Source organism: Thermobia domestica, chromosome 2, assembly GCF_964235325.1.
Source record: "Thermobia domestica chromosome 2, izTheDome1.hap1.1, whole genome shotgun sequence".
Lineage (NCBI taxonomy): Eukaryota > Metazoa > Arthropoda > Insecta > Zygentoma > Lepismatidae > Thermobia > Thermobia domestica.
The window spans coordinates 89,677,889-89,702,808 of record NC_137455.1 but is presented as its reverse complement, the minus strand read 5'-3'; the positions used below and the strand labels follow the sequence as shown (position 1 = coordinate 89,702,808).

Genomic DNA, 24,920 nt, shown 5'->3' with positions numbered 1-24,920 from the left:
TAGAGTATGTTGACTGCCGTTTAGCATACAATACTTGTCAATATTTCCATATAATGTGCAATACTTACATTCTGTTGATTATTATACATCGCACAATATTTATCAATACGTTGGTTCCCATGCGGTACACAATACAGATCACTATGTTGATCGCCATACAGGATGCAATATTTCAGTTACATTTCATAAATATCACAGTTGCTCGGAAATATATATTTCAAATGCATTTCTGATATACAGTACATAGTCTAAGTTCTCAGATCCTCTGTGTTTAAGGACTTGATAGATAGAATTCAACGCTTCAAAGGTATCATCGATAATGTACTTCGGGATCAATTTTTACAGTGAATAAATAAATTAATAAAAGAATAAGTACGGGTTATTTTCTACCAGTTTGTGTCATGTAAATGAATTATACAAATTGTATTTACTAAGTGTTCTAGATACAGATGGAAAGAGATATCACACTAAAAACAATATAGGATGTACTGTATAAGAAGGTATGGAAGAAACTTTACCAAGGTCTATATATTATCAAGGTAAATATATTTTTCGGAATTTGCCTGGTGGAGCTAAGGGAAATCGGAAAATCCTCACTTAGGGTGATCGGTTGCAGATTTCGAACCAGACACCTCCCGGTTGCAAAACGACATTAACTGATAATCGCGGGCCGTGGTGGCTTTGTGGTAGAACGTTCACCTCTGGTGCATGAGATCCCTGGTGCGATCCCAGCTATTGCCAAGTGAACCTTGTGGTGGACAAACCCCGTGTGCGTGGGTTTCCTCGGAGTTCTCCCGTTTCCTCCCACTTTTTTCATTCCACCATTTCATTTATTTCTCATCATCATTGTCTGCTTTAGCCTAGCCGGCATAACTGTAGGACGTAAAACTCAAAGATTTCATTTTTATGTTTTGCTAACTGACAATCTTCCGTTGAACCAAAACCTAAACCCTATTTTCAATGCTCACTTTATATATATTTGACAGAAATAGTCAACTCATCTTCAATTAAAATCATGTTTTGTGAGTGTATATATACACTCACACATCGACTTAGGAAAAATCACTTCAGCCGCCAGACTCTGAACCAAGTTTCAGCAACGATCAGTACACTGGCAGTATTCGATGTGGAAGAAACGTGCATTGAATTTGTAATAATAATTAACGGTTAGGCACACTTCATATTAAGTATTGGTTAAGGAAAGAAACAGAAGGGTTTTTTAGAAGCTCAAAGCGTCATTAATTGAACTGATTACATACTTAATTAGATCCCGTTAGAATAATTTGTTGGAAGCAGGCTTGGTAATAGAGGAGCAAAAGAAACCTTTTAATTCAAAAAACAGAAATACGCGTATGTTTCTTAATATCTTACTGTCTAGAATACGGTTAGCTTATTAACCTTTGGAATATAAAGACGGGACCATAATGGCAAACACATTCAAAACGTTAATTATTTGTGCAATTAACAATTAGACACATCCCTGAAATTATATGTATTATTCATGCGAACATCCAGCAAAAAATGGAAAACAACTTTTGTGCATTTGTTACGAAATATGCAGGGTGGACCTTGAAACGCCTTACAATATTAAAACTAGTATATATATATATATATATATATATATATATATATATATATATATATATATAAACACCCGCCAAACTTCGCTATGATGCAAATATTGACAAAAGAAAATTGTGTCGCATATTCTGCAATGTTAGTAAGTTAAACACTTGCGAACTCAACATAAAGTTGTATTATTATTATTATTATTATTATTATTATTATTATTATTATTATTATTATTATTATTCAAATGACACTATACCAAATCATTGCATGTTTTAAATCTGTATATTAAACGAATGGATACAATGTCACATTAATTATTTAGTGTTACAAACTAAGGACACCACAGTGATGTCACAATCATTCAAATTTTGGAAGCCTATACAGCAGTAATAACGAAACTGAAACGGATGAGGCAATGTATAGTCTTGTTCAAAAAATCTTGACCATCCACTATGCTTTAAAAGGCAACAGGACGCAGGAAATTTTAATACTTTGATTTTCTAAATAAAGACATCAATTTACCAAAGAAATTTCACTTTTGTTTGATTTATTTTCAACTGTAGGTAAGACTACAAGGATTTTCAAAGCAATAATTTTTGTTATCTATAATAAACAAGTTCTTGGAATTATATAATTTTAAGCTATGTTGTAAACTTTATCAATGTTAGTACATCGGCTCTTATAACAATTATTTCTGGTGTTCAATATGTTAATTCAAGAAGCTATTGAGGAATTCTAGGTGGTTCACAATATTAAGTCAATTAAAAAAAAAAAAAAAACTGAAAATGAACTAGAGGCCATCCTCATCGAAGACACGTACGCCAATCATTCAGCTACGTATTGTGTTTATCACATGAATGTATTATCTCATATAGATAAGGAATTTGTTTAGTTGGTTTAGAAAATGTCGCAAGAAAATCTTGAAGCAAAACAAGATGAATGAATATCTTGTATTTTATGATATTAAGAGGCCTCATCACTACCAAATTAAAATAACGCTAATTTTACAGTAATTATGTGATATCTTCAAATAGATAAAAGATAATCGAAAAGTGGAACAAGACCTCCCTAGACAATATTATTTTGCGTGAGATACCGTTATGAAAACTCATTTATCTGCTTTCAATTTCCAGCCATTTAGAAACTCGGCATTTTTTTCGCGTTTCTAAATTACTGCATACGGAAAGCTACTAGGTGACTCGTGATAATGGTAACTCATGCAAAATAACATCGTCTAAGAAGGTCTTGACCCACTTTCCGATTATCTTTTATATATTTGAAGATATCGCATAATTATTGTAAAATTAGCGGTATTTTAATTTCGCAGTGATGGGTTTTGAAAAGCAATAAGCGTGCTCTCACAGTTCACAACCTAGGGATCTCAGAGTATACAATATCTCTCAGGATTAGGTTGGGAACCGCGCACCCTGAAAATTTTGAAATTTGGTCCTCCTGGAAACGCACTTCTAGCGTTCTAGGTATTTTGAATGAAAATGGAAGCTTTTTTGAGTTTGATTTCCTGTTTTATCTTCCTTTTTTTTCACAATGGAAAATCTGTATTCTTGAATGGGAGTTCGGCGGTGTAACTAAGGTGGTTGCATGGTTCTAAGTTATCGTCACACCATTTTAAACACCGATTCGTGATATGAGAAGTGTGAACAATTTTAGCTAAAAATAGAACGGAGAAATGCTCGTCCAATTTGTCACTTAAAAAAAGCTCGTCAGCGCTAGAATTCCGAAATTTTACACGTTTTCATCCCCGGTAAAGTATATCCAAACTTTATATCTCCCTATTCCGCTTTATGAAAGTATCGGGCCCTGCTATATTTAAATTTTCCTCCTTTTTTGTTTCCTTTTCTTTCTTCTTTCCTTTCTTTATTTTATGGGGTGGTCAGCACCCCCACAAAAATTCCGAGGGGTACTCGATCACCGGTGCACCCCCGGAGTCGGTGCCCCTGATGATGTTACTGATAAGGTGCATTTTGTTGTTCTCCGAATCGGGACAGTTGTGCATCCCAAAATAAATCTTGGGAGCAGCGGTACACACACACACACGTCGAAAGCGGAACGGTCACCTTAGAAAAGAGCGAGTTGAACTTCACGACCCATATCTCTTCTTATACATCCCTGATATAACTAGTTTTAATGTCAGCAGACTTGTTATCATACTATAACTTATATCGATTCAATCCATATGCCCTTTTCCTTCTGTGAAAGGCACTGATTGTATATTCCAATCGTGTCGCATGGAGTGAGTGTCACGTGAACTTGAGAAATATATGGAAGAGGGTAGGTTCCATCTTGGCAGGTGCTGGCTGGTCTACTCTCTGTAGCTTCGTTCGTGCCTGGTCATTCACCGAACTTTTCTTGCTCTGACGACACTTCCGGTCCGAGGTCAGACAACCTACCTATCTACCTACCCTGGTCCGCCACACCCGAGTCACTTTAGAACAAACAGAACCGCGAAAGAAAAAAGAAGTAATCCTTTTTTTTAAAAAAAAGGGGGGGGGGAGAAAAAGAAGACGAGTGCAGTACACAGAGACACCTGTGGAATGAATTAGCAGCTTCAGGCTGGCTGTACGTTACAAACAAATGACTGTCTCACTTCATCCGCGCTCCCTTGTTCATTCAACAGATAAAGCGCAAACGAAAGGGGGAGGGAAAGGGATCATATTTTCAGTTTGAACAGGTTGAACGAAGAATATATTGCAGTACCAAAGGAACATAGATGCTTTCCAATTAACATTCAAAGGATTCTATTACGTTGCCAAGTGCAAGAGGCACGATGTGATACTTTTTTTTATTTTAAATTTCGTAGGGCAGGAAAATAATTAACCAGTAAGCCTATATTCAGATGAGTAATGCAGATGGAGTATTAAAAAAAAAAAAAAAAACATACAATATAAGATCTTCATTCATTCTCTTATTCAACACTGACTAGATTATACACTCATAATACCAGATTTATCATGAAATCCAGGCGTGCCCCCAGAAATTTTTGTTGGGGGTAGGTTCAAGTTTTGGGGGAGAGTCCAGTACTACAAGCCACTATGTCTATGTAGTATTGGATGTGTGTTATTTTACACCCGAAAAGACTAAGTAATTGAAAAGATAGTACTTCCACTTATATTTTCAGAAACAAAATGATAGAACTACAATGTTATATATATATATACATAAGGGCGGATCCCAGGGGGGGCTATAGGGGCTATAGCCCCTCCTTGACCCTCAGGTATACACTGGATAAAATGGACTTCAATCTTGTTTTACACTGGATAAAGCGGCAAACTATGGTTTAGCCCCTCCCTTGATCATATCCTGGATCCGCCACTATATATATATATATATATATATATATATATATATATATATATATATATATATATATATATATATATATATATATACGAGAAAATATAAAAGAAAGAGTACAAATGAAGTGTAAGATCAAATTTTTATGCTACATCTATAATTTCTCTGTTAAACAACTATAGTTTTATTGAGTAAATATACAAATGTATGTTGAGCTAGAAAGTTCTTTTTAGGGGGTCCTGACCCTGTGAAACCTTCCCCCCTGGGTGCGCCCTTGATGGAATCAAAGAACATCTGAAAACATCCATACACTTGAAATAGTATATACATTACAATTTATTAAAGGAAAATTATATTATAATAAGTAATCACAAAATTCATTAAGTGATTATATAATGCCAATGTTTGGGTAAAAATATGAATTCTATGAGCTCCCTCGTTATTAAATGTTTGCGGTGCGGAAAGTTTTTTTTTTTTTTTTTTTAAGTACGTACGTACATGTGGATCGGTTGGATTCCACGTTTATCTGTTACCCACCACGTCTCGTTTGTGGAAAAGGCATTGAACTCTAAATTTAATAGTAATAATAATAATAATAATAATAATAATAATAATAATAATAATAATAATAATAATAATAATAATAATAAAATCTTGAACTTTCTATAATTATGCATGTAAAATATTAGACCAGATTGGATTAGCTTGAAGGAAGAAGGAGCCTGGTGGCTTAGCGGTAGGGCGCTCATCTCTGTTGTAAGGGGACCCTAATTCGATCCCAGGGCATGTGAGTTTGCACTGGACATCATATCTGTAGATTTTCTGGGATTTCTGCCGCTCCTCCCTATATTCTTATTCCTTCAAATATTTGATAAATCATTCACTTGCGTTAATCCATCTGTCTCCTTTTACTTACAAGAAATAACTGTAAGACGTAAAACTAAAAATTTCATTTTATTTCATTTTGATTGGTTTGGAGTATGAATCATAACGGGTTCTTTTTCTTCTTCTTAAGTTATAATTTATTTAGTTTCATATCCAATGAACATTCGAAACAACACATACAAATGAATACGTACATAATTTTTGACTGTGTGATTTCTTTGCTAACCTTTCATTGTAAGCTTCTCGCATAACACAACTGTTATCGTAACAAGTATAAAAGGAGTGAAAAAAATACAAACACCTTCTAAAACATTTATTGCTGTTATTGGATTTACACTGAAAAACTGCTGCGTGTATGGCACTACTATCGATAATACCTTTGGTATTTTATATTACGAGCGAAAGACCCGAACGTTTATTAGTTTTCCAACTTACTGTAGGCACGTACTTGCCAAGCAAAGCCATTTATAATTAGAAAAAAAAAACGTATTTTGTATAAAACATGCATTTATTCGGAAGAAATATGAATCATGTGCAGTCAGTCAAATTTGAATAAATAGGATCTCAAGGGGCCGCCAACTTAATCTCATTTATAGAATAGAAGTGTCTCACTCATCGAGCTTTTTACTTACCAGGTTGAAAAGCCTGTTGTGTTACTTATACAAGTAACGTTGAAGGGCAAAATTCCAAGTAATAGAGATTTCTCAGTTATCTACATCCCACTTATCCAGGTTTGACTGTACATTTCGTGGAATAATATGCAATGCGTCTGTTTTTGTGTATTGTGGATTTCCTAGCGTTAGGCACTATTTTGACATCTGAAATAATTCTTCATGGAAGTTGTCTCTTTTTTTGTTTCTTTAGGAAAATCAACTCCAATATGAATTACTAATTGTTTCTACGTATCATATAATGGCGGCAACGAAAAAATGTCGGATAAAAAAGTTGTCATGAGTCAAGTCAAGTTCGTGTAACTGATAGTCAGTATACGTAGCTTAAAACGTGTGTGAATCATTTGATTTTTTAACATGATAGGAAGAAATCACTTATATATATATATATATATATATATATGAACATCATCAACAGTATTTTACACATACTTCATTCAAAAATCTCCTATCGTATGTTAGCATTATATGAGTGTATATTCGGACGGTTGGATTTACAACTTTGCATTGTTGAACGGTTGGATTCCTTAGAGCAGTCCTATTCAACCCTAGGGGTACGCAAAGATGTTTCTGGGGGTACGTAATCCTAAAATTAGTATATTTTTCAATATTCGGCCAAGAATCGAGGAAACAAGCTCAGCCATCTCATTAACAGGTTAGCTCTAAAGTTGGGTTTTAGTTTTTGAATTTTTAAGATTGTCCTCAGTGAGCGAATTATCAGGGAGGATGAAGGGGGAAATCCCCTTCATTAGAACTGGATGTGTCCCATGTTTTGAAATTTTCCATGTTAATTTTTCGGATGTGCACTATATCCCCCTGTAAATAGTCTTTTGATTGACACACTGATTGTTCTTTTGTTGTGCCAATCAACAGAACATCAACAGAACATGTATATTACGTTTAATAAGTTAATTTCGATTTAATTTCTTTCAAACAGCTTCAGGGGTACACAATAGGATAGAAAACTGTGTCTAGAGGTACGCGAGAAAAAAAAAATGTTAAATAGCACAGCTTTAGAGAATCGGTAGTTAGTAATGCAAGTTGTTGAATGTACCAAGAACCTAAGTACTGAGTGCTAGAAATATGCCCTTGTTTAAGTAGAAACCATAAGGGAACCTGACATTTTATGGACCTTGGTCCCTCGGGATTCCTCATTGGTCAATTTTCATACCAGGCCATGTTTAGTGTGTATGATACTAGATAGAAATTCAGTGAATATTCATTTCTTATCACACACTTTAGCCTATATGGCACAATCTTTCGGCAGCCTTGTTCTCCTGGGGACGCGACAGTAATCCTAAGTATAAACAAGTCTCAAACTAGGATTACGAACAGGAATTACATTTCCGGGCTTTCGGTATCTATGGCCATCTTAGCTCGTCAAATATGAGGGATGACGTCTCTCGACGATCACACTACCCCGGAAATTGGGTAGGAAGAAAGGAATGGAGAAGGAAGGAAGAGACCTGAAAGCATTATGTAAGGTACCGTCCCGGCATTTGCCCGGTGTTAATGAGGAAAACATTCAGAATGATTGGCCTGAAAAGGCTTTTACACTTTTTCGACCGAGCTGGGTAACTGAATAAAGTAAATAGATAAAATGGATACAATAATATGTTTCATTTTATAATGATGCAAGCTGTGGTACAGGGAGAGATTACACCTTTAAAAAAAAAGCGAATTTTATGAATAATTCTTAACAACCATAAGTGTCGATGGAGTTTATCTTTGTCAGTTTATGGTATGCTTATGACTTATGTTAGAACGCACAGACAAATAAACATCAATAGAAAACACTGTTCCGTGAAAATAACTGCTAATCTATATACATACTACAAATGCATGCAATTCTACAATAGAAAATCGTTATTTCACGCCTCAAAACAACGCGGAATCTGTAATATACCGTAATATGCTAGTAATAGTAGGCTCTGGCACATCACGCAAAATCTAGTTAAACTTCCAATTTCTTTATGCGTGTAGCCTAATTCCAGTATCTTTCACACTGATAATTGTACGTACACGAAAAGGGGGCAAGATGGCATTTTCCCTCTAGTGGCTATATTTGTAAGCAGTAAGCAATCGTAGAAGTTGAGGAACAAGAATATATCAATGCGGAGGTTTTGCATGAATGCCGGCGAATTTACTTTAAAAATAGGCGTGTTTAACTGATGTAAAAGAAAAATAGTAGTGTGACTGTAAATTTCAGTTGATAAGTAATAATGTATTTCATACATGTAGTGTGTGTATGCGAAAATTCGAAGCATTACAAAGAGAACAGAGTGTTGTGAACAAACATATATAGGCCTCATGGCGTCATAGCTGCAAGCAGTGTTGGAAAATAACGAAAAATATTTGCAAGTGTAATTCGGGGCAGGTTAATACAGAAAGACGTGGGGCAAAATGGTACATTCATCATCTTGCCCCATTATTGTATTATACGACGGATTCAGAGAAGAAATACGTTACGTCACACTTTGTAAATTATTCACGAGAGCATATCTGAAGTTTTGGAAAGCTATGCTTTTCTCCTTGTATGCGATTCATTTAATACCTAGTAGAGATGAAAAGAAGGAACTTGCGTCCAAAGATAAGAAGGGGAAACGAATTCTGAGGAAAAGTATCAACAAGTCATCAGCACCGAAACTTGAATATTACTGCCCAATATGTTCAGAAAAATATGTCAATCCACCGTCCACTGATTGAATTGAATGTTGTGACTGAAAACAGTGGTATCATGAGAACTGTACAAATCATAAAGGTGTTAGTCCTTTTTCCTGTAGTGATGAGTGATATCTGTAAGTGGTGAATGATTAGTGACAGGTATTCGGCAACCTGAAGCTTCATCTCTCTTTTATTTTTATTACTTTTTTTAAAATTTTAGTTTTATTTTTATCACATTCTGTATTACTTCAAAATTAGTTAATTCGCTTTTCATTAAAATTATTATTAGCGAACGAAGAATATGTAATAACACTTTAATTTCAAATTTATAAGATTAGAAGAATATTTGAGTATCAATTATGAGTAGACTAATCTTTTCCAGATTTCTATTTCCAAATTACAAGTGTAGTATTGACCCCCAAAAAAAAACTTGCATCGTTGAGATCTCAGTGTAACTTTCATGTTTATCACTAATATAGATTTAAACTCTTCGATATAAAAATTATATATTACTTAGATGTAAGGAAAGCATTAATATTGTTAGGGATGGTACCGAGACCGAGACTAGTCTCGGTCTCGTCTCGAATTATCGAGACGAGACCGAGACCGAGACGGACCTTTATATACCGAGACGAGACCGAGACCGAGACGGACTTTTATATACCGAGACGAGACCGAGACCGAGACAGACCTCTATAAATCGAGACGAGACCGAGACGAGACTTAGGTCAGTCTCAAAAGTCTCGGTCTCGTCTCGAATATTGATATTGATAAATACTAAAATTGCCTTCACTCAAAATTTGTTTCGTTGCTGTGTTAGATAATATAAGAACGGTTGACTGATGTACAGTGGCGTATTTAGGGGGTGGTTATCGGGCTCAAACCCTCCCGAAATAAATTTGTGATAATTTTTTGCATTGCACGTACAACGCAAATGTTTCTTACTCGTTCCTCAAGCCTCTCCCGAAACAAAATCCACTGCTTGTGCAAACAGAATTCTCTCTCTCTCTCTCTCTTATCTATCTATCTATCTATCTATCTATCTATATATATATATATATATATATATATATATATATATATATATATATATATATATATATATATATATATATATATATATATATATATATATATGGTCGCGGTGCCACCCAGATCCGCCCTGCATGGGTTCCCGGGGCCCAACTTTAATTTTAAATGGAAGCAAGGGGTGAGTGGTATCTCGTTCGATAGATCTTGAAAAACTAAATGCGTTGTGGCAAAAGATTTTTCATATCGGGCACTCTATTCAAAATGGCCGCCAAGACATGTTACCTCTATCAGATACAGTAAAACGTGCAGTACCACTAATATGAAAACGGTTGAACATAAATGAACCGAACAAAAACTCAAATAGAAAATGTCATGTGGCACATCGATTGATATTGTCGCGGAGACTCCCAGGGCCACCCTTCATGGGGGGTCCAGGGCGCAACTTCAAAATTGTAAATGGAAACATGGGGTGAATGATACCTCGTTCGACATATCTGTAAAAACTAAAGAGTGCTGTTGCAAAAGATTGTTCATATGGGTCACCGTTTTCAAAATGAGCACCAAGACATGCTTCCTGCATCAGGTAAAACGTCCAGTATCACTTATATGGAAACACCAGAACAAATATTCGAATAGGAAACCACATAGGGTATTTATCATTCTATAACTCGGGAATGTTGCAACAGTCGAAAAGATGATTAGAGTGAAAGTGCCATAATGGAAAGAAAGAAATCTAACTCCTAGAAAATTATCGCTCCAACCTCACTCCGTAACTGAGTGAAGCGCGAAGGATCGGTGAAATTGCAAATGAGAGCCTTAGTTTTTGCAAATTGTATCTACGAAACAAAGTTATTTGAAATGTGTTTTTATAAGAGATAAATGCCTCTGTAATGGGATAATGTAAAATTCTTGTTAAATGGTATCTTCCATTTTGATTGCATTCCATTTTTATTGATCCATTGATCTTCCATTTTTATTCATTATAGTACCAGTCATTTGTACACACAAGTGTTTCAGACAAACCATATCTATTGCAAATAAAAAGTGAGGTTCTCATTTGAGATTTTACCATTCATTCCCGCTTCACCTACTTACGGACAGAGATCGGAAAGATCATTTTCTATCATTTCCTCTTTTGCATCATGTCAATTATGCTTTAATAATCTTTTTTTTTCGTTGCATTATATTCGAGCCGTGGAATGATAAATACCCTCTGTGCTTTCCTATACGAGTTTTATTCTGTTCATTTATCTCCAACTATTTTCATATTAGGGGTCTAGTGGTACTGGACGTTTTATCTGATGTAGGCATCATGTCTTGGCGGTCATTTTGAAAACGGTGACCGATGTGAGAAATCTTTTGCCACAACACTTTTTACTTTTTAAAGATCTATGGAACGAGGTATTACTCGCCCCATGTTTCCATTTAAAATTTTAAAGTTTGGCCCTGGTACTCCATGAAAGGCGGCCCCGGGAGGCGCCGCGACAACACCATTCGGTGTGCCCCATGGCATTTCCTATTTGTGTTTTTGTTCGGTTCATTATGTTCAACCGTTTTCGAGATATCTCCGTGGAAAGATTAAAATGGACCATCCTATATACACCGTATATATATTCAAAATGCTGAAATTTTGTACCAAGCTGGGAAATTCTTCTTGACTGCAAGATCATTAGATAAACAAGCAATGTTGCTAAAGCAAAATAAAGTTGTATTTTCTCAAATTGCGCTACGTAAAGTGTTACATATTTCTAATTTATTTACCAAAACCACAATAGCCCATACATTATTTATGTAGCTTGGAAATCTCTAATAACTCAAATGGCATGGACGGTGCAATACGCATCAACTGTACCTTAGCGTCAAATACTGTGATCATGGTATAATATATTTCGAATGAATGAAGGAACAAAGTTACAAGAAACGGAAAATTTAAATGTTTCTAAAGACTTTACTTCGAAAACGCGCTGACATATCACATCTCATCATGCAGATGCTTCCAAAAGACTTAAATGCTTATAACGCCATCAGAGATACCCAACACATTGGTAGTGATTGTTGTACTGCTTAAAATGACGCATTTTTATTAAATTTTTATAATGATTATTGCTTTCCTTTGCTTCTATAACATTACAACAGTTTTTGGTGGTTTTAATTACAAGTGGCAGTTACATTATTTTAAGCAGTGTTGCCCACTTAAATAGATAGCTAAATATTACTCTAAATATGTGCAAATAACGTAGATAAACTGCAAAATATTTTAGAATTTCTCGTAATTTGTTTTATGGTGCAAGAATGCTTTCAAGAGACGATGTTTTTCATAGTCTTTGGGCTACTTATAATGTTAATGTTTAAATCTTCGTTCCAGCAATACATGTAAATGCAAATTGTAACTGAAATTAAATGTCACCGATACATTTTCAGTAACACTAGTTGTTCCCCCTAAGCCTTAGGCCTGGTGTACACTTTAGATTAAGACCGTGCTTAATTAAAAGTTCTAACTGCACCCTAATTAAGTTTCACTTGCTAGTTTGACCACCGACCACCTCAAACTCGATCCATACCATATAGCTATAAGCAACTATTCAAGAATTTAAAGTTAGTAATACACAGTGTTCACTTTTGTTTTGTTTTGTTTTAGTTTAACGTCCCACATTTATGCTAGGGCGGCTAAAGGAGACGTGCAGCTAATGATTATAGTGGAATCCGAACCACTTCGGTCGTTCAACTTTATCCCTACCGGAAATCGAACTAGGGACCACGCGAACTGAAATCAAGAGTTCTATCCGCTAGACCAAATGGGGGTCCTCACATTGTGTTGATTCAAATCATTCAGTCAGTGTTGTCAGATCCGATGATTAAAAAGTAGCGTGTCTGTACTCCGAAAGTAGCGAATTCGAACTATTTGTAGCCCAAATATATAGAAATGAATACTGATGGTGCTAATGAAATAATTTAATATAAGGTGGAAAGTGTGCTGGACGTATTGCAAAAAGAAATTATGATCGACGGACGAAAACAATTCTAGACTGGATACCACGAGACAAAAACAGCCTAGGAAACTTCCGCATACAAGAAGGTGTGACGAAATCAGGAGTCACTGAGGAGTAACTTGGAAAAGAATTGCCCAAGTTAGATAGTTGTGGAGAAGAATTGGAAATACCTTCATCCAGCAATGGATTGATAATGGTTGATTATGATGATGGTGATGATTTTATTATATCTGGACCTCGGAGTTAAACTAAACCAAGTCATAATTTTGTAATTTTACAGAAGCGAAAAACTGGTTCCTCAACTAAGACTAAATATATAACTTTTACTAGGTAAAGTAGGGTAAACATGGATCCAAAATTTAATGAAAATCATAGAGCGAAAAAAGTATTTTTGACTATTCAATCCATCATGTTGCAGCAAAACTACGAAGAGTAATACAAAAGAAAACTAGAAAGTTAAGAATCACTTGTTTTGGCGAGTGAGAAAAAATAGATACAGATAACTCGAATTACCTATATACTTATATAATATGTATGTCCATGTTTCGCAACTAATTTTCAATCAATATAAAATTTCAACGTAATAAACGCAAGATTAGTGTTCTCGAATAAAGATTGCATGCACCGTTGAGAACTCAAGAATAAGATTAATCTATGTTACGGCACTGGATATGTGCTTACGTAATACATTACGATCTTATGAACTTGTATAAGAACAGAATGCACTTAAAATGAGACGCGAACTATGCGAAACATCGGACTTTGAATCTAACTTGTTTTGTGATCCAACCCGAGACCTCACATAGCAAAGATGAGTGTAGTAGCTCCCACCACAAGGTTCAGGACGTTCGTGTTATAAAGTGTCAATTAAACACGGAGATGTGAAACGCTAATAAAGCATTTCATCAATTTCAAACAAAATACGTATATTGTAGTAATAATTTACCCTATTTGTTAAGATAATGAACGTTATATTCTGTTTTTAAAATTACAGTCAAAGCAGAATGTATTGAATAATGAGAAATTTTAAAGTTTTAATTTCGGTACGATTAAATACATTCGTGCTGCTATGTGTTGCGTTATCCGTTAGGAGGTATTGAACAATTCTGATTCAAAGGAAGGAAATAAACTACTGTATAGTACTGGAGTTAATTTAATAGAGTTTAATTGTATAGGCAGTGCTGAGGCTATATGAGACAAAGTCTATTGCTGAAAGTGAAATATGGGTTCTATTAGGGTTTTAGGGTGATATACCCACTGATCATTGAACCTGGAATACGTGCATGGAAAGCATTAGCACTAGCAAATTAGCTATGAAGAGGTACACCATACCATAATTCTAAGTCAAAATGAAAGGAAAAAATAACCGAAAACGACAGACTGTACGAGAATAATACTTTCACTATTTTAATTTCACACTATTTATTTCGAGACTTTCGAGACGAGACCGAGATTTGGTACTCGAGACCGAGACCGAGATCGAGACAAGCATCTGTTGACCGAGACGAGACCGAGACCGAGACGGTGATTTTTTACTCGAGACGAGACCGAGACCGAGACCGTTATTTATCAATCGAGACGAGACCGAGACTGTACAAAGTCTCGTCTCGTCTCGTCTCGATACCATCCCTAAATATTGTATGAACTTGCCCCAGTATAAATGAAATGAAAATGAAATCTTTAAGTTTAACGTCCCACGCTTATGCTGGTTAGGCTAAAGAAGACGGTGATAATGAGAAATGAGTGAAATAGTGGAATGAAGAAAGTGGGAGGAAACTGGAGAACCCCGAGAAAACCCACGAGCACGGTGTTTGTCCACCACAAAGTCCACACGACGCGAGCACCAGGAACCCCAAACACCGGAGGTGAACGCTCTACCACTGAGCCACCTGGCCCCCCCCAGTATTAATATCATCTTGCCCCGGTATGTGGGGCAAGATGATATTTTTAACCTCGTTATTAAAAATAAATATTCCTCGGCAACAGTGGCGTAGCAGCTGCCCCCGCAACCCCTGCAGTGCGGGGGGGCCCCGACGTATAGGGGGCCCCGAAGTCTTGCGATGAATAAAGATTTAAAGAAGTAGAACTTCAATCTTATTTCTATCGGCTTTACAACTAGAGCCCCTTCTCTATACTTTGCGGGGGGGGGGGCGCAAAAGTGTGCTACGCCACTGCTCGGCAACCACTGAGGGAACATCAATATCATTTTGTTCGTTTTTACCAGAAATTCCAATCTTTCTGTCGGTATAAAAAGTTGGGACTTATAGAGAGAGAGAGAGAGAGTTAAAAAGTTGTTAACATTAAATGAGGGTTTACTCACGTGAAATTACAAGGCAAGGATTTGGTTACATGGTTTCAATGTGGCACCTATCCTGCTCAGTGTACTTATGAAGTCTGTCCATTGTTCGGCTCCATGCGCACCACTTTCAAGATAATTTGTGTAGCATTCACACGTGCTTGCTTGTCCGCGCTTGTGAGATGCTGCACAATCTGCAAGTGGTATGGCTTCATTCCTAAATCACGGTGTAAAATTCTAAACATATTGACCTTCGAGAAATGTTAGTCTCTAGAGAAAGTCTGCGCGAGGACTTGATTGGACTGGCTACCATCTCTCCCTGAATGAGGATGACATTCGTTTTAGTTCAGACAGGTCTCTTTTTATTACTGTTTCCTTTGCAATCGTCTTGAACGGACCCCGTCCTTATAAACTTCTCGCAGATCCTACCAATTGTCAGACGCGAAGGTACATTCCGTCCGATTCAGGGTGTGAATTTTTCTCGTACGATGCTCGGGGACTGAAAAATCTCCAACCAGGGCAGGCAGCTATTTTCCTTCTTCGCTCAATGGAATATCGGCACTCCATGGTTTAATCTGCAAAACAAAAATACAAAAAGAACACTCATTTAATGTTAACATCTTTTTGCCTCACCCTGTATATATATATGTACAGTGGAACAAAAGATTAAAGTAATTTTGAGTTAAAAATGGTATGTCAAAAGAGAGTATATTTCGCGGGTGTGGAATAGCAGAAGAAATAACCAATACGGAGTAGTCAATCAGTTAAAAAAAAAAAAATATGTGTCTTCTGTCGAAAATAATGTTGAATTCCAAAGGAAAAAGGATCGATTCGGGGAAGATAGGGAAGTTAATTACTGTTTATATAAGGTGTTCTTCAAAAACTGAAGTTATGTTGTTAAAATTGTGCATTAAGAAAAAAAAAAACTACTATTCGGATGGATTGTTTTGTTCATTCGAGTAGATTGAATAAATGTTGGAATTCACACTTCACATAACTCATAGATTTTATATTTTATTATTACTATTACGAGAATTATTTTGTTAAACAGAGTACTTTCGTCATGCAAGGGAAATTTTATTTTTTCTTTTTTTTTAAAAAAAATAATAGAAATAAAAGCAAAATCCCCATCAGAGGGACTTGAAAATTACTTTAAATATCACTCTATCCAATGTAAACTTCAGAAATGTGAGAAGGGGGACCCTTTAACTCCCAATATCTTCCTTTAGTAGTCATTGATTGTAATTAATATATATCTTGTAGATTTTGAAAGAAAATGTTATCGGATTCACAAAAAGTAGGCAAACGATTTTAAAGCAAACTCTTTCTAGAAAGACAATATTGGGTCTAATTAGTGGCCACAATCATCTACGATTAAAAGACCAAAAAAGAAGAAAAACAACAATCAGCTAATAATAGAAACCTACTAAAGGAGAATAAGGAAGAAGAAGAATTTTATTCAGTCTGGAAAAAGAAGAATCACCTCACTCCGCCGCCCTAACAGATTTCTGCCTGTGGCTTGGAGTTTGTGACGTCATCCTCTCAGATATTAGTCGGTCCGTCCCGCCTGCATTATTAAATTTCGCAGGCAGTCCTACTACTCCTATTCTACTGCCATAGCAGAGGAGGCGAAGCCGTTTCCTGCCGCCTGCCTTTTGTCTTCATTTCCCCACCTTGTAAATAGTTGATGGCGCCGAATGATGCCTTGGCTGCACGAAGCGAAAACCCTGTCGATACAGCGAACACCAAAGGGCAATATCAAAACAAAAAGGAAAATTTTTTTTCAACCTCAGGAGGAATAAAGGGAGCACAGAGTGAGTTACATCTACAAATGATTTTACCTCCGCGAAAAGTAGGTTATATACAGTGTGTGTGAAAAAATCAATTTCTCTCATTTCCTGAATTTCAACACATTCTTTAAGCAATTTGTTGACAATCTTCTTTTTTAACTACCCCACCTTTTCAATGTTGCAGTGAATTTATTTTAACATTGCTTAGTAATATAGTGTCGACACAAGGCTATGCGAAGAATGTGGCCCCATTGGGCGCCAGTTAAAGGGGCGCCAGCTTGAAAAAGAATGTTTTATGCAAGGTTTTATTTTTACAGTTATTTTTCATTGTGAACAATTTAAGTCTAAAATTCTTATTAACGACCATTTCCACACCTTCGCAAAACAAACCATTTGCCCATCACTCCCGCCCTTCGTACCATGTACCATCCTAGTTATGAAATGACTCATTTTCTGTGCCACTTTCATGCAGGTATCAGTTGCGTTCTGTCACACTGCAATTTTCCAGGAGTTATATTTCAAGTTCAATATCTCGTGAACAATTCATTTTTGTTATGTTGCCTACAAAAGCCATAACATAAAACATAATATACTGCTCACAAAATTCTTTGAGAAAGGTACTCATCTATAGAAATAAATGAAAACATTAGTCCGTTTTTTGTTGTTTGGAATTAGACGACTTGACATCCAAGCGGTCCATATCAGCAATTTCAAAAATGTTGGACGTACTACACTGGAATACCATAATAATACAGCCTATTGCTGTGGGCAAAAAAATAATTGAATTTTGCTCGGTTAGTAGGAGTAGCGTCACGCCCACGCGCAGAGAAATTTTGGCCCTACTCTTTAGACGGAAGGGGCGCCAAGTTATAGATTTGCGTCTGCCAGAATTTTTCCTCGAACCGGCCCTAAGTATCATGTATCTTATAACTTTTTTAAAAAATAATTTTTAATGAACGAGGTTTATAGTGTGGGATCCCGCTTAAGGCTTCGGGTCGGCACTGCAATATCTTAGGATACATTCACTGTCCTTTGAGGATGAAAGAGATATGACAGGATGATTTGTAGCGTATGATTTCCAGATATCAAAATTAATAGTAGTTGGAATATTTGACAGAAGAGTGAACATTCAACTACTGGCAACACTGCAATGAGTGACTATCGTTGTCTTAAACAATGTGAAAGAATACTGCAGTAATTGGCAAACAACTCTCTCTTTGGCGTCAGAAACCAGGTTTTCTTTACTGCACAATGATTTATGTAATACACAATCTGTTGTAAATTGTTGGTCTTCTTTCTTGGGCCACATCCTTCACAGTGCGGCAACATCGCTTTGTAGTATTAACTATATTAGCCGTATTTTCCTTAAATTGTGCCCCTTGATATAATTATTTTATTTTTTTCTATCAAGGCAAGGTGATTTCTACATTTTTAGTACTATGAAAATATGCTCTATTCGGGAATTATACAAAGATTTTACTTTTCCTTTCCAAGAGCACGATGAAGTCTAGAAAATTTTGGATTATATTTTGTTAAGCTTATTTAGAAATTAAAGAAGCAAGAAAGACTGGAATTACCTCCTTCAAAACAATCTTAATTATGATTCGAAAGCAACCACTACGACGAATCAGCCAAAAGAAAAGATTTCATTGATTGAATTCAGAAGACTGGAAGCAAGATGTTTTTCGACCTTAACTCCAAAATAGCCGATGCACTGATGCACATGACTATTCTTTGTATAGTCTCTTCTTACACTCTTGCCGTCTGTACGACAATTCTGGAAAATGCTTGAATTTTGGATATTGCTGTACAAAATATACAAGCATCGTTGACCTGAGATTATCTGTGGTAAATAAGTTTCCCAATTGCGCAAGAAAGCAGTCATTCATTTATTTTATTTTTTTAAAAATGTAAATCTTTACTAAAATTATTTTGGGAAAATGTCAGTAAGAATACCACCCACACTTAATGATCCGGAACTCGAAAACCGAAATATTTCATGCCATAATATTTCACACGAGTGTATAGCAAGTTAAGATTTACCCTATGCCAATTTCCATCAGATCGGATGAGCTCGGTTGAACCTCTATGATGTGAACTCGATTTTTAAGAATTAAGGTTGGTGTAAAGGGACAAGCTTTGCCGGTAGATGTCGCTACAGTCTTCGTATATCTCTTATATATGTTTTACCTTTCACGAAAATTCACGATTTCTCGTACAAATTTCAGCCTAGAGACTTCAAATATTTAGAGAAGAAACTCCATAATCTATCGAAGACAACAATCCGTGCCGATTCTTTATTTAGAATTTTCTTCATCGTTGAAACGGTTATATTGTTAAAGATTTAGATATTCATTTCAACAATCAAGCTATTTCAACAATGAAGAAAATTCTAAATAAAAATCGGCACGGATCGTTGCCTTTGGTAGGTTATGGAGTTGCTTCTTTAAAAATTTGTAGTCTCTAGGTTGAAATTTGTAAGAGAAATCCTGAATGTTTGTGAAAGGTAAAAAATACATGAGAGATATACGGAGACTGTAGTGACATCTATCGGCAAAACTTGTCCCTTTAAACCGACCTTGATCAATGAACAAAGTAACAAAAAACTAGAGTAAACCTTATTATCTTGTTTTCCAAACAAGATGAATGCCTTTGAGAATTGAACCTGGTTCCTTCTGTTTATAATGGTACCAAGTATACCCATCCGTTCCGTATTGCTATTCTAAGTTATGAAGGATTACTATGTTAATTAAGATTGGTTATTACGAGATGTTAGGGATCCTGTGTCATTTTGTTGCAATGCTTAGGTTTTCCTTTGTTCTACTTTTTAAAAAGAAAGGAGAAAGAAGGAAGCTTTGTCGTGTTGAACAATCTGCTAGTGAAGAGTGGCAATAGGAACCGGCGGCTTTTAAAGGAAGCGCGGGTTTCGTCTTTTTTTTCAGTTTTTAGTAGCGAATAAAAAAAAGTGAGCAACTGAACGAGCGAAAGAGAGAGAGAGCGAAGTTCTGAGATTGAGCTTCGCCGCACTCAGTGCTCGAGGGGGCGTCGAAGGGGTTTGGGTTGAGTGGGTGGCTCGCTTTCTGTCTCTCTCCAACGAGAGCTGTTGAGTTCACGGATTTTGGAGGGTCGTAAACCTGCGATGATGTGCGCGGTCGGAGATAAGACGCTGCCCGGGCGGAGCGCGATAAAAACATCGGGACCATGACGACGCGTCGGGATGGCGAAAGCACAGTTGAGGCCGTTATACGAGAAGAGGGGAGTTGAGGCTTCCGTCCTTATATACCCAACCTCTCATCCCATACCCTTTATCCAACATTACCACCACTAGCAACGAATGTCCTCTTCTATACAGCAAAGGCGAAATGTTCTGCGTTATACATCCACCAACGAAAGGGTACTGAAATCATAGCCTAGAATCCCATGTTTTAATGTGAGCTGCTACAAACTATGCAGAAGGAGATTTAAGAGTATATTAAAACACGACGAGATAAAACCTATGCGGTGTTCCACCTCTAAAAAAATTACTATTTTTATGACTGTAAATATATGAACCATCATGCATGTTATGATCCAAACACACTCAAAATACTGGCAAAAAAAAAAAAAAAAAAAAAAAAAAGTTTCTTGGGCCACATGAACAAAATTCAGGTGGTAGAATACTCCAATTTCCTGTACGAAATACGTTCATATTGATATGTAATTCAACTTTTAATTATTTATTTAACAAATTAGCTATATTAAACTCTCTTTATATTCTTAAAGTCATGTCGTTCAATTTATTTATTTATTTATTTATTTTTAATCATTAAACAATAAGATACTACTCCTAAACGATCCCATTTCAATAAATTTCCGATAATAATATTTGGTGGAAAATAAATAATATTATTGAAACCGAATTAGTAATATGAAAATAATGGAAGACAATAAATAAATAAATAAACTTATATATATATACCGTGAGCATGAAGTCCTGCCCTGATTAGAAAAATTTATTACGGAATAACCGTTCGACAGAATAATGTAAATTCTGGTCCGTTACATAGGTTAGTATTACTAGTTTTTTAAGACCAATAGATGGCACTAGTGCTACCCAAGAATGACGCAGTACGTTACTTGGCGCGCACGGATTACTTGGCGAAATGGCATCGAAGCAGGAGAAAGCGCAATGCGTGCTGTCGTATCACGAAAGCAAATCGCTCATCAGTAACATAAGTAACGTAAGTGGTCTTAAAAAAAAAAAAAAAAAAAAAAAAAAAAAAAAAAAAAAACTTGTAATACTAACCTATGTAACTGACCAGTATTTACATTATTATGTCAAACGGTTCTTCTGTATTTTTTTTTTTTTTTTTTTTTGTAATCAGGGCAAGACTTTATGCCCACCCTATATATATAAGCATAGGCGGTAACTGTAAGTACTGGGGGATAAACAGTTTATACATTTTCTGAAGTTCTTGCAGTGACTGCTGACAAAATTTGGTCAAGAAAGAAAAGATAAGATTCATACTACGTAGTTTAATTTAAATCATCACTATTAATCTGCCAGATTAGTGGCGTGGTCTTATAGTCTAGCTCTTTTGGAGGCGAAGTGGTGTGGTGAGGAACTCCCAACAACGGCATGATGGTCTGGAACCCGGATGATCGGTGCAGTTGGCGGATTTTATGCATCCATGCAACATTGTGCCATTGATCGGCGGTCCATTGACGATGGATACATGCCCATTTCTGTTGTAATTGACGTTGTCATTTGCGGTTAACATTAGTACACGTGTGGCATTAGTTGCGGAGGCCCATATCTAATAGTGTAAACTGTGCGCTCAAACATAGTCATGTGCTGTTAAAGTCAGTTAAAGACGGCTCTTAATTATTTCACAGTTGGCTCCCTATACTGTTATATCAACCTCAACAGTCTACAACATGTCGACATCTTTAATGAAGTGTGGCCATGCATGTCTTGTCGTTTGGTGCTGGTTTTACTGTCCTTTTCCCACCTTTGGAAGACACTAACCACGAAAATTCGTGAACACTCGACAAGTCGCAATGTTTCCTAGGTGTTCGTTCTCAGTTGTCAGACCATCACAATCTGAGTAGTAGGGATTTAGGATTTCGTTTTCTGGGTTTTCTGCACCTATGGCCAGTTATCTCGTCACGTATGAGCTGTACGCCGAGCACACTATCCGGGGAAAGAGAAGGAAGGAAGCGGCCTGGGACTTACAAGTAAGGTACCACCCCTGCAATTGCTTGGTATGAATGAGGAAAACCGACCAAATGCCCCCACTGGGAATCGAACCCGGGACCGAAGGCGAAAGCGTTAGCGACTACGCTACGCGGGCCCACACAATCTGGCCAGTATTAAACTGTGATATATCTCCAGCCTTCCCCCTTCTACACACAAGCGCCACAATGACTGATTGACTGACATCCCTGTCAGAGCCTGGTGAGCGGTTCTGTTGTGCCGCGTGACTTTTACGTAAGCCGAACGATTTCGATCAGCAAGTACCAGGCGGACATAATGTTTTGGCTGGTCAGCATATGCAACATTTATCCCATTGACAGTCTATACGTGGCTACTAATGCTCTTTTGAAAGTTTTATTGCTGATAAGAATACTTGATTTATTGTATTTCGAAGTGCTTGTAGTGCAATCTTATCAATAAACTGAAAGTTACTTGCTCTAGCTCCTACAAATTCTAAGCAGCGACGTCATTTGGGCTATCAGGAGGGAAGGCAATTGTCTCCTGAGTTTGAAATCTATACATTTTAATCAATATAATAATAATATACCAATAAAAAACGTGAACGTATCGGAGAGTCATGTCCCCTTCCCAAGCAAAATCTGAAATGACACTTCTAAGTTTATTGGAAACTTGGTTTGGTTTGTAATTTCAGTATAGATTTATTACTGCTATGAAATTAAAGTAAAGTAATTATTTCGAAATTTTCTTGAATGTTACATAAACATTTGAAAATTTATTCTTGTACTCTCAAAACTAAAATCTCTTAAAGTATTTTCTTTCTGTTATTATTATTATTGTTTAAGAATAGTACTAGTAGCTGGAAAATAATGTTTTTAAATAAGTGTAAAACAAAACCCACCACCTATATTAGTGATTATCACGGAGGGAGGCTGCGGAGTTGTCCCTTATTTTATTTATTTATTTATTTTTTTTAGTTTAATGTCTCACCGAGACTAAAGAGATGGGGATAATTAGGTGGATGATGATGGAGGAATAAAGAAAACGGAAGGGAACGGAAAAACCCCGAGAAAACCCACGTACAAGGTGTTGTCCACCACAAAACCCTTTTGGAGGGAACTTGATTCGAAGCAGGAACCCCACCACCAGAGGTAAGTGTTCTACCACTGAGGTACCGCGTTCCCCTTAAATGGAATCTGAGCGAACTGTAGAACATATGGTGGTTATAGCACCGGTAATATGACAAATATTACGTCAATTTATATATAGACAGAAATTGGACATTTGCGGATACCTGTGTATGACCACGTATGGCATTTGTAGATGGAAGACAAAATAATTTTGTTTCTACATTTTTATTTCATTGAATTGTGAGTTTGCACAAAGGAAGCCATTCAACCATACGCGGACATTTAAACAGTGCTTCACTTAATTTCATTTTTCACTTTTTGTTACATTAGAATAGATAGATATATAGTCTGTATTTCTGAATGCAAGAGAACGCAGAGTAAATTGATTTCCAGGGGAAAGCAACACCAGGAAAACATAACGGCTGAGTGAGTGTAACAGTAAGTATACTGTAGAACCATGTGATGCGCGTTAGTTTGGTTGCCTAGTTCTCAGGATGTTTGCTTATTTAAAACTGTAACTGTGGATGTTGCGGTCCGCCTTTACGATGAATAATTGGTGCGGGTGCAGTGACGAGCTTGCCATTGCGGTGCTCCATTATCTCCCGAGCCTCAAAAACCAAACAGAAACGCGGCGTTTCCTGAGAATCCCATGAGAGTTGCTTCCACTTTCCGCCGCGACGTGGCTCTCGGAGCGTGAGGTGGTTTTTGAAGTGTTTTTCCCTCTCCATCCGGAGAGGGCCAGAGGAAGGATGTTACCGTGCCGAGCCAAGAGGAGGAGTAGGGAAAATATCTATCTCTAGGGAATCGCGCACTGACCCTGGCAGCCCCTTGCATGTTGCGTTTATTCCTCTTCTTCTTTTAATATTTTTTTTTGTTTATTTGGTAATGCCATGCCAAGCACCTGTCTGCACTGATACAAATTAACTCCACATATACCGACCATATATATGAAAATGATAGCTTGCACACACCCATACAAAAAAAAAAAAAAAAAAAAAAAAGTAAGAAAAACAAAAATGATAAAATGACTAAATAGGAAATTCATCGGTCATACTTCTCAACTTGCTCTTTCAGTCAATCATGAGTGGTTTCAAAACTTGTTTCGTTTTGAGTTTGCTGCAGTGTGAGAAAGTTTTTCGTATAGCATGTATATATATATATGTCTTTTAAAAATATCAATATAGCGATAGCATATTACAACGGCTACAACACCAGCTGCGCTTTAGCAGATTCTAGCTTCTTTTGCTTTTGCCGTAAATCCTTCTGTGAGGTAATCTTTTCTACGAGGCAGTTTAGGATTTAGGATTTTAAATTTCTGGGCTTTCGGCATCTATGGCCATTTAGCCCGTCACGTTTTGAAGGATCTTGTCCCTCGGCTAGCACA

General features: G+C 36.5%; 1 protein-coding gene across 1 annotated transcript in view; it reads left to right on the top strand.

Moving 5' to 3' along the window:
* LOC145674026 (nucleolar protein 4-like) overlaps positions 1 to 24,920 on the top strand; it is a 298,109-nt gene that overhangs the window by 137,491 nt on the left and 135,698 nt on the right. The gene's annotated exons all lie outside the window — the stretch shown is intronic.